We start from the raw sequence: 11,784 nt of genomic DNA, 5'->3' as shown, positions 1-11,784 counted from the left end.
GCTTATCATGCGGTTAGGTGACCAACAAACTTTGTTTCCCAATGGGCAAGTTGAGGCCACCTACACTGTTTTATGTGGTTGTAACTTGCTTATTTATTAATGAAAATGGAATGATCTACCAAGCTTACAAAACAAAAAACAAACAAAAAAATATTAAAGATTTTACAAAATTAACATTAAAGATGACTCTAATAATAACAAAGAGTCATCTTTACATTGTTACCATCCTAACTTGAGTCACGTGAAAAGAAACCCGCTTAGTTGCCAATTCTTTCAGAAAATAATAATAATAATAATAAAAGAAAGAAACAACATTCAAATTATCCAATTCAACCAAGGCCCCCTCGGGCCTTCCTATACCCAATTTGAAAAAGTTATAAGGACGGAATAAATATCCTTTATTTCTACGAATAGATATTTGGTGAAAAGTTTTCGAGTTGTCTTTAGTGCGACTTTTTGGAAGCTTTTCCCGTGAATTTTTCTGGTCTAATTTCTCTAAAATCCGGCAAGAATATATTGAAATCACAAGTTTTATGGGTAACCCCTACATAATAGAAGTGCCCTAGGGGTTTTTCAGGGTGTTGGAATCCATATATACAATCAAAAAACTAGTTTATTTTTCTGCCGGATTCCGGCACTGAAAACTCCAAAAAGTCGCACTGAAGACAACTGCAAAAGTTTTGATTAAGGACGGAATCAATATCTTTTATTTCTACGAATAGATATTTGGTGTGGATGCTATGGAATATTCTGCTTCTCTGATTCTCTTCGGAGTAGTAGTACGCTAATGCCTTCGGGGATAGCTCTGCCTCCTCCACTTGGCCCACACTTCAGATGACATCTCATACGGTATCGGTAATGACATCATTTTTGACAGTGCTACAAATTCCCCTGCTTTTGAAAGTAGTTCATTTCACTTGGTCTTAGTTTGTTTCACTATCACGAAGACAATGTAATCTTGTCATGAGTGTTTGTATAATCTCAAAGTTTTTCCTTTTCCTTCTGTCAAAGGGTTTTCCATTTTTCCTAGTTTCCCTTGATGGGTGGTGATTGCTTTGTGCACTCCTTGTTAGATGGGGAGTGGTGATTGCTTTGTGCACTCCTTGTTAGATGGGGATTCTTTGCATCATTTTTTTGGGTGACTACGCTGAGGCCAGCCTGTTTATTAGATGAAGAAAAATGATAAATCCACAGCGAGATGCTATCACTAGGATTGTGTGAGACTCGGTCAACCCTGGACACCCTTTAAAATAGTTCAATTTATACAAAGTGGCTTCCATCCTCAGCCCCTCCCCATAAAGTTTGAACCAGAGACCTAATATTATTAACATTATAGATATTTGTATTTTAAAATTCCTTTGACTTTTTTCTTTTATTTTCTTTTCTCTTTTGTCATACAAGAAAATTAATTTTTTTAAAAATAATTTTTAAAAATCTCTTTTCCTTGCTTTGATTAAAATTTGATGCCTCGAACATTGAATTAAACCCAAAAAGAAGAAGAAGAAGAAAAAGACGATGACTAAGAAAATTCCAATGTCTGTCAATAGAAGTTTGAATGACAAATCATTTATGTCTATGCATTGAGGCATGAATAACCAAGTAAAAATTACTTGGATAATATACCTGGAAACATTCACCCCTTGGTGACCATGTAAACGTTATAGTACTAATACTAGCCTGGAGAAAGCTTTTATGCAAACCATATTTACATTCCCGTAAACTACGATGATCCTGAAAAGTAAGAAAAGATCAGCATCATAACAATTCCAGACAATGCAGAGAATGACAACACATGCTAATCATGTAACTTATTCCACAGAAGCACCAACGTGTATGTAAACCATATTTACAGTCCCGTAAACTATGATGATCCTGAAAAATAAGAAAAGATCAGCATCATAACAATTCCAGACAATGCAGAGAATGATAACACATGCTAATCATGTAACTTATTCCACAGAAGCACCAACGTGTATGTAACTGAAATATTGCTGAAGCAATAATGTGTAACTCGTTAAAATCACCGTGTTATATCTAAATAACTGATAAAGACATAACTCCAGAATGCAAGAATTGAAGATCAACATTTTAATATTAGAAAGATCTTGTGTAGATGTTAAAATCAAGATCATATATATTATATAGAATCCAGTAAATTAACCCGAAGGGTTAGCAGGTTAGCTCAATTAGTAGATGCCCATGCTGGGCCCACATATGTCTCGACTCTCGAGATCATCGGGTCCCACAGGGTTACCAGCCACATAGGTGGCGGAAGATCAATCCAAAAATTCTAGGGAAGAAGAGATGGATTGGTACCACCAACCCCGTTCTTCACTTGAGTGTGAGAGTGGAGTGAAATTATTTTCTTTGAAAAAAATTACAGCCAATAATTGTATGTAGTGGATATACAAAAACTTTATGTAAGGTAACAATGGAAACCTTTTAAGCAATACGAAATAGTAAATAAATACATAAAGGTTACTCCAGTGATTCAAGAGAACATTGTTAGAGCTACAATGGTATGAATTCCTGAAAAATTACAATAAGTATTTTCGAAGAACTAATATTGTTTGCAACGATAGCATCTGAGTGGGTGCAGAGCTCTTAAGCACATGAATCAGAAGCAGAGATATTAAAAGACGCTGCTAAGGCTGCAGAATAAATTCTATTTCATCCATTACAAACAGTGGCAGATATGCATGCATAAAGAGAATAGAAAGACAATCAACCTTTCGTATCAAGGGACTCACAAATCTTCAACATTGCTTGACCAATAGTATTCAATGCCGATACCAAGTCACGTCATGCTTTCACCTTCTGCTCCTCAACATTGATCATCCGTTGCACATTCATTGCATGGTGGTTCAGATATTTCTCAATGGCTGATTTCGTCCTCTTTATTGCACCACCAGCAGAGTGCATATTTTTCTCAACTAGTTTAGCATTCACAAGTACAAGGGTATCTGAACTTGTCCACCGAACTCTTCCCTTGTGTTCAGAAGACAACTTTCTCTTTCCCCGTACCTCATGCGGAATCACATCCCTTGGTTCCTGGTTAGATGGTAAACAGATTACATCTGCTACAGTTGCCATGGAGTGATTAACCTGTTGCTCCGAAATCTCATCTTTATGAATAACACCATTTGGATCATCAGGTCCCATTGGTGGGATACAAAGACCCTCTGAAAAAGTCTCGGCCAACATTTTGTCTCCCAAGGACTAGATGTTTTCAATGGCATGTTATGGAGACACCTGCAACAGGAATCTTGTATGTCTAGCACAGGAAAGTTGAATACATTGACTCAACAAATCCTGCAACCACAAAGGTAAAGATGTATAAACCATTGAAGATCTATTGCACAAGCATATAAGTTATTGCTGCAGATACCCATCCACTCTTGCCAAAGTAAATTATCTATGTGAAGAAGAAACTTCGGACATGAAAATAGCCAACATTTGGAGAACAAGCAATTCTGAACTGATCTCTGATAATAAAGAACTCACTTTGACAGGTATTGTAACATATGAGATCTAGTACTTAACCATGTTTCAGAAGGTTTGAAATATTATAGTGTGAAACTTAGATAAGGGTTGAGTTGAAGTTGAGCTTTTAAAGGGAGAAAAACACGGCAGTTTCAGATTTTCCCTAAATATGTCCCGTTCCAGATGGTTTCAAGTTTCAATCAAAATCACTAGTAGCTATTGATAGTTTGGTAAGGCAAGCAACAAAACAGAGAAGATAGAACCATTGCAAGCTGATACATGTCATAGAAACATGCAGCTATGCAACAACACAAAGTTATACGTGAAAAAAATTGAAATTACACAAGCTTTGAAACAAAGCACAAACTGGAAGAAGCAAACAATATGAAACTATCGTTGTGATAGCCACAAACCAACCAAAACTGCCACAAATAGCAGCCAAATCATAACCGACCACGCAAGGGAATTGGATATTCCGAAGAAGAGGCTAGCCAGCTCTAGTTTTCCATTAAGCTAACCTTCCCGTATTTCCCGTTCCAGGTGGTTTCAAGTTTCAATCAAAATCACTAGTAGCTATTGATAGTTTGACAAGGCAAGCAACAAACCAGAGAAGACAGAACCCTTGCTTCAGAATGCTTCATCTTCCTGTAGTCTGCTAGAATTTCTTCCCACCTGTCCCAGCACTGAGTAATATTGCAATCAAGGCCATTCTTTTGGTACTGAGTTGCAATTTCTTTCCATTTCTCGATGGCTGATTTTGTCCTCTTTATAACACCATCAGTGGAGTTGCACATTTTTCTCAATTGTATTGCACTGATTTAATAATGGTGTCAGAACTTGTCCATCAAACTCTCCCTTCAGGTGAAGAAACGGAACTCTGGGACTATGTATATATCTTGTGGTGTAAATGCAGTTTGATCATGGCTAAAAGGAAAACTACAGATTATATCTGCGACAACTGTTATTGGCTTGTTAGATTGATGTTCAAATTTCAATTAACTTTGTAAATCACACCATTCACATCTTGACTTTCCATTAGTGTAAGATAGACCCTGGAAAAGGATCACACAACATTTTGTCACCCAAAGGAAAAATAACGTTATTAGTGTGTCAGTGAGCCACATCCAAAAGGAGTCTTGCTAATGCAGTACAAATAGGCTCGATGCAATGTCTAATTGAATCCTGCAAGCATAAGTTGAACTTCCATAACCCACTAAATTTTGCTGCAAAGAATTTGCAAATGGAAACAAAAAACCACATACATGAGATAAACAAAAATCAGTATCGATAAGAAGAAGCTATAGATGTACAATGAATGAGGAAGAGAGGAAACGCATGTTCTTAACTATCTTCTGGTAATAAAGAAAGTGCATCTGTTGAGCTCTATAATACTATAATGGATGGAATTACTACAAACGAACTTTGAAAGCAATGGAATAGGAAAGAGCTGAACATTTTAAGAAAATCAAGAAGTCAAAAGAACGAAGTTTGTTGAACACAAAGCATGTACAACATATACTTCAGAAGTCACCTTGGTATCAAGAATTTTGGATATAGATTATGAAGACAAGACAAGAGAAGCACATATGTTGCAATCATATTAAACAGAAAGCCTCAAAGAGTGATGCAGACAAAAACTTGGTGAATGCAGACTACTTACCTAATTTTATCTTTGACAAAATAATTTCCCAGCCTTACACAATGATACGCGAGGAGAAAAACATCTCTAGGATAGATCATAGAACTAGTTAACCTAGCTAATATAAATTCAGTGTCAATAAAATAACCCTTAAAAACAGAAGAAAGAATCAGTATTTCCAGCGATTTAAGTTGGCCAAGTTTGACAGGTTTCATGTGCAGCATTAACTTGATAAAAAAAGAAGCCTACATACTTGGAAAGGACATATTCGTACTAGTAGGATCCTCTAACGCATTCCAAAATAGTCACAAAAAATTGCAATAAAATTTTAATGAAAATAAACCCTCAGAAAAGGCAAATATAGTTCGTAACCAATTTTTGCACAGATGAACCATATTTTAGATAACATTTAAAAACCAGTAAATTAATATTTCAATTCCACATTAATCCAAATAAACTCATGCTGCCAATGGGCCTTGGTTCACTGGTGTGGTTGATGCAGTGGTAAGCCATCCACTAGGATTCCTTCTCAGGGTGATCTCGCCCACACAATTGGCATGTTAAAAGAGATTATTCTTAATGCAGATCCCTGGGTAATTTGGCAAAATAAAGCATCTAGGCCAAAGAAAGTCAGTGTTATGCAGTGCAGTCTCTCAGGTCATGTTTCTAGAAGCACTTTACCAACAACAAAAAAGCATATGATCACCATTACCAAATATTTGTACAGTAATGAATCCAACTTTAGATAGACATTCAACAATTTTTGCTTTCTCATGGAATAATGCCTACTGGTTGGTTCAAAAAATCTTCTTTGGCACCTAATAATAGTACATGCAGTGTTCCATGGAGATGCGTCCCCTAGGGCAGCAGGGCAGCCCCCATGTTTCCCATGCTCCAGGGAAGGGGTAGATGCATGGGGAAACATTTCCCCACATCCCCCTTTGGAGGAAACTTGGGGAAATGTTTCCCCAATGTGGGGGGATACATTTCCCCAAAAGGGGGGCGTCTAGGCACCCCTCTCCCCCAGAAGGGGGGTGCCTAGGCAATCCCCCCCCCCAAGATTTTTTGTCAACAACCCATGAAGATAGAAAACAAAACAAGGGTTAGAGATTTGAGAAGTCAAGGACCTTAGTGATTAATGGTAATATTAAATTCTTATAGTAATAATTTTTAACATTACTATTAACTGTTTCAGGATGTTTGAGAGTGGTTACAACCTCATTAGACTTCATATCAAGAAAGTAGAATTTCATATCCCATTCAGAATTCAGCAGACTTGATGGTTTTCAGAATTTCAGGATTTGCAGGATTATAGGATTTCCACTGGATTGCATGATGAAGAATTTGCATGGGATAAATTGTTATTGTTGGGATTTTATCATTATTATTTTTATATTTTAAAAGTTTAGAGACAGGAACCCCTATGCTAGGGACCCCAACATCCCCCTTGTGTGTCTCCCCACTCCCGTGCTCCCCCAACCCAGAATCTTGCTGGAACATAGGTAAAATGTAAAAGCTCTTAAATAGCATATTTATCAGTTTTCATCCCCTATAGTTTAGCTTTGCAAAGTGCACATAAATTCCAATATTTCATAGTAATTAGTACAGCAGCAGGTTCCTTTGATCATTTCTCTATTTTTGCAATTACACAACTTCATCTGTTAATCTATGAAATGTGAAATTACAAGTAACAATTGCTGCAATATGTCGAAGGACAAGTATGTACAGCTTTACCAAACAACTATTTGAACTGTATCTTGCTACTAAAAATCATCACAACTATCTAACGGTACATTGACAGGTTAGAAGGCATGACAAGCATTTGATTATAAGAACTATACAACCAAAAATTCATAACATTACTATGTAAAAGATTTTGTTACTTCAAATTAGGGTTAAACATGCCAAGCAAATTATCTGAAATGAGGTTAGCATGATGGAAAAAAATAAACAGTTTCCTTTTTGAAGCAGAAGCACACATGAAACGATTGCAGAAATAGTGTAAAATCTTGGAATTCAACTTACCAACCTTGCATTACTCAGAAAGAGACAGTCATTTCTACACTGTAATTGCCAAGAAGCCTTTAAAGAATGGATTAAACACTAAAAGGTGGATCATAGTGACCCAACAACAGATAAATATTTAAGCTAAAAACAAGATTGTGACGCGGGACTGATAGTATTAAATAGTTTGTTGTAAATAATGGCCCTTACTGTTAGAAAATCAGAAAGGCAGAAAGATTTTCTCTTGTTGATAATTACTTGTGATATCTTTGAGTTCTTATTATCTTTCTTATGTTATTATTTTATCTTAGTTTTATCAAGCAATTACCAAAAGCAAAACATGAAGATCAAGTACACCAGATGTAGGCACTCTGCCAAGGCTAAAACCCCTCTATAGGGGAAAAACCAGTCAAAAAACTCTTCCTTCAGTAGATTCAAAATGAGATAGGCCAAGACCTTAGACCTTCCTCCTCCACCAAGTCAGCCTTCCAATAAGATACAACAACCTTCAATAGTCTCTTTTTGTCCAACAGCTACAGCCCAACATCAACCCAGAAATTTCAGCCCCAACTTCACCAGAATTTCGGCCCAGCTTCAGATTTACCGCCTCCCAGCTTTTGCAGAATTTTGGCCCCCTGCAACACTCCAGAACTTCGCACGTGTGGGATAGGAGAGAGAAATTTCAGTTTCTTTTGCAAGATAATGACCTCCTTCTTGTCCCTTGAATTTTGCACATTTTTCTTGCCCAGAAGTTGCAGAATGAACTTGGTGAGTGAGTGCTCCAAATGAGGTAGAGGAGTTGTCTTTATATAGGAGTTTCTGCCCCATAGTTAGGCTGACTTGTTCAATTTGAGGCCAACTTGGTGGAGGAGGCCTAATTGACCTATTTTATATTAAAATAAATTTCTTCTTTGACAAATGAAGCCCAAGAAGGTTCTTTTACATTATGGCATGGATAAGGACACTTGACATAAAAACTAGAAGCCTGCAATGGAGCCTTTGACCTATAAACAATTGACCCAAACATGAAACCCACGCTTTAATAAGTCAATTTCTTTAATAATAAAATTTATTTTTCTTTCTTTTGACAAATATATTACATCATGACTTAAATACAATTATGAAGACCGACACTAGTTACATTCTTCAACACTCCCTCTTAACTAGGAAGATATTCATAATTACATATATATATATAGAGGTGCATGGAAGATCTCAAAATAAACTACGAAAAGTTTTAACACACTCAGTGTTGCGGACTAGAAACCTGACCAGGGTATTCTATCCGGGTGGGAATAAGGGGACTCAAACTTTAGCCAACTCTAGGTACCATCCGGCTTTTAAGCTCTACCACCAACCTAGGGATCTAGGTGCATATCCAAGGTCAAAGCTCCATGACCAACACATCTAGACATCAAACACATAGGTCGGCCAGATGTCTTCCCAAGCATCCTGCCATTAAATGCTTCATCTCTCTTATAAACTAAACCAGATATATCCACTTGTCCAAGCATGCTTCCAAAATGTTCAACCTTCTTACGGAGAGATTTACCTATACTAACACAACCCCAATCAATAATAAACTTTCATATATATATATATATACATATATACATATATATACACACACACACACACACATATATATATATAATACTTTACTTGTACAAACACAACCCCAATCAATAATAAACTTTCATATATATATATATATATATATACATATACATATATATATATTATATATATATATATATATATATATATATATATATATAATATATATGTATATATGTTATATATATATATATATATATATATATACAAGTAAACACAAGCCTTAAGGGTCTTTAATCATCCTGATGCCACTTATATCATCATCAAATTATCCATATACATTTTATCGGAGCTTTTTATTCTTTTATTTCTTCAGCAACACCTAATACAACCTCAGTACTTCCCAAGTCTTGCAATGAACATTTATCTTGAACTACTTTCATTTATTCTTACTTCAAGGTATTCACTGTCATAATATGCCCTCCCTCTCAACTGGGGAGATATACCCTTTCTCCCTCTTAACTTAGGGAAATCAACCACTTCCTTCTTCTATAACATCGGAGAACCTTTCACGACTTCATTCTTTCTGATGGCATCAAGGTCATCTTGATCATCATCATTCATATAACTTCCTTCATCATGTTGATTATTGTCATATGAACATCTTCATCATCTTGAAGATTATGTACCTGCAAAACCTTAATAGCAAGTACAACAAAGTACAGATATAGGAAAGCATGAAGTTAACTAAATCATATTACTATAATGGAAGCATTCAAACATTCAAACTTTTGACACCAAATACCTAAGCCTAGTTAGGTTCATAATCGATAAGAGACACATATTTTACATACTAAACTTCAATTTCTAGCTAGGGTGTTGTCCCAAACCCCTAGATTTTATCATCGAGACACAAAATCTTAGATATCAACAATTCAATCAAATTACAATCCAATCATAGTACTATAGATCTAAGACTTTAATATTACTTTCAGAATTGTATGACAGACTCTACTAGGGTTTGTTGCAAACCCTAAATTTTATTATCAAAGCAAATTCATGAAAACAGTATCATTATCTACTAGAATATCAATCTCTACGAAGGTTTTGTTACAAACCCTAGATTTTACAAATCAAAACATGAGGATAAACAATTAAGTATACTTATATCTAGGATTTCATAACTATGCACTAACAATATCTACTAGGTAAACCTAGGACACAAACATTAATACATCAAGGTTAGATATACAACAATTTTCACTGAGCTAGGGTTTCGATCAAACATACGAACATACACCTAGGGATTTATTCACAGGATCTTACTATAATTATTATAAAAGTTTTGTTCAGAAACCCTAATTCACAAAACCCTAAAGATCGGGTTTCAATATATAATTTAGAAACTAACAGCAAACCCTAAAGGAATAGGGTTTTTATGTTGTTGAACCTCCGTTGATCGTGTACGAACAGGATACGGGTCCAAAGGTAGGGTCAGATAGGATGTAGCTGATGGAAAGATCAACACATATATGAAGGGAACCAATGACGCGTAAATACCCCATGTCGAACTAGGACCAATCAATATCTGAACGAATTCTAGCTTCTCCCTCCATCGTTCCCTCTCAATTTGTATGATATGGATGAAAAATGACTATGATATTGATCTCGTCGCTCGCCCAGCGGTAAAGCAAACTCTGGAACTTGGTAGCCATTGTATATGCTTCACCAAGACATTATCAACTGCATCAAGCACTTGGCCCGCCTACTCAATGACTCCATTCAATAGGCACCGACCCTCCAGAGTGACTCCATAACTGCCTCAACCCAATAGCAATAATTCAGGATCTACGTCTATGCATGAGGTCCCCACTTGCCTATGAAAAAGACAGAGACATTTTCTGCATTTCCTGAGATTGAAAGCATATCTCCTTAATAGCCCTCTCCCTCTCCGGTCGAGTGACGGATACAATTCTCTCTCCCCAAGCCAAGCAAGCAAGGCGTACGGAAAAGCTGGAGATCGCCCCCATTGAAGTCAGCTACACTCACTCCCTAGTAGCCGGCTATGCAACTCGGTGAAAGCACTCTCACTAACCTACTGAGCAATCTTCCTCCATCTCCTAAACCATCGCCTATACCGGCAGGCGGGGATTGGGTTCGCCTAGCTACGAAGGGAAACATTACCAGCAACTGGAGAACAAACAGAGAGAACAAGAGCAGATGGGCATATTCTTAAGGTTGGTGGGATCAGTCAGTACCGTAGGGAGCTTGGGAACATTATGTCCTTATCGCTAGCGGCATCCGTCTCATTATCTCGGTCAAACTACTATATTCCTCCTATTGCCGAGGTAGGACTCCTCTAACCCTTAGAGAATCTATGTTTCTAAACCATTCCAAGCATATCTCATCTCTCCCATCAATCGTACTTGGTCAATGGCAATAGTACTTTGAAACAGCAGGGGCTTCTTCCTTCCTATCGGTCGGAACGGAGAACCCAACAACTATCGGATCAGGTGCACCAACGGGGACTATTTATCCATCGTATCCATTTCCATCTCCCTCGAATCCAGTCAAACTACTATCGCACCCAAGCTTTCTCAATCGTCACACCTATATCTTTCTCGTATCTTTCTCATGGTCGGTAGGTAGAGCTTATTCGGTAGGCTTAGTGGGCGGTATCATAGTAATCATTTACTAGTGCAGCAGGGGATAAGTCCTTCTCTGAATCGTTACTTGCCAATCATTTATTTGAATCCTTACTGAGAGCATAGGGGTATGGGTAGTACGGAGTGTCAATAGAATATCTCATTATCGGAGCAGCTATCTCTAGTACGGGTTGGGAGAAAGATCTTCACTATCGAATGCATGGGAGGAATCGGCTTATTCTCCTAATGCGGTTGGTTCCATCATCCCGTCACCCGCACAGCGGATACGGGCAATAAAGACAATCTAATAAGGGTTGGTCCAGTGATATATTCAGAGGTTCCTAGGGAATACGATGGGAGGGATGGCATACGGTCTGAGGAGGATCGGCATAACGAAATGACTCGAATGACCGTACCAACGACTGAGCTTGAAGAACCAAGATCCCTAAGCTCCGA

The 11,784-nt window shown here is 37.2% G+C and overlaps 1 long non-coding RNA gene across 1 annotated transcript in view; it reads right to left on the bottom strand.

Annotated features, from left to right (window-relative positions):
• Positions 1-2,415: 2,415 nt before the first annotated feature.
• The window catches only part of LOC149255211 (uncharacterized), a 61,187-nt gene continuing 51,818 nt past the window's right edge, over positions 2,416-11,784 (bottom strand). Inside the window, exon 4 of the long non-coding RNA XR_016267210.1 lies at positions 2,416-3,312. This is a non-coding gene — a long non-coding RNA (uncharacterized LOC149255211). The remainder of the gene's footprint in view (positions 3,313-11,784) is intronic.

The sequence above is a fragment of the Pinus tabuliformis genome, chromosome 7 (assembly GCF_031772625.1).
Source record: "Pinus tabuliformis cultivar Carrire ecotype Pingquan chromosome 7, CPIR1, whole genome shotgun sequence".
Lineage (NCBI taxonomy): Eukaryota > Viridiplantae > Streptophyta > Pinopsida > Pinales > Pinaceae > Pinus > Pinus tabuliformis.
The sequence above is the reverse complement of the archived record's forward strand: the minus strand, read 5'-3'. Positions and strand labels throughout refer to the sequence as shown.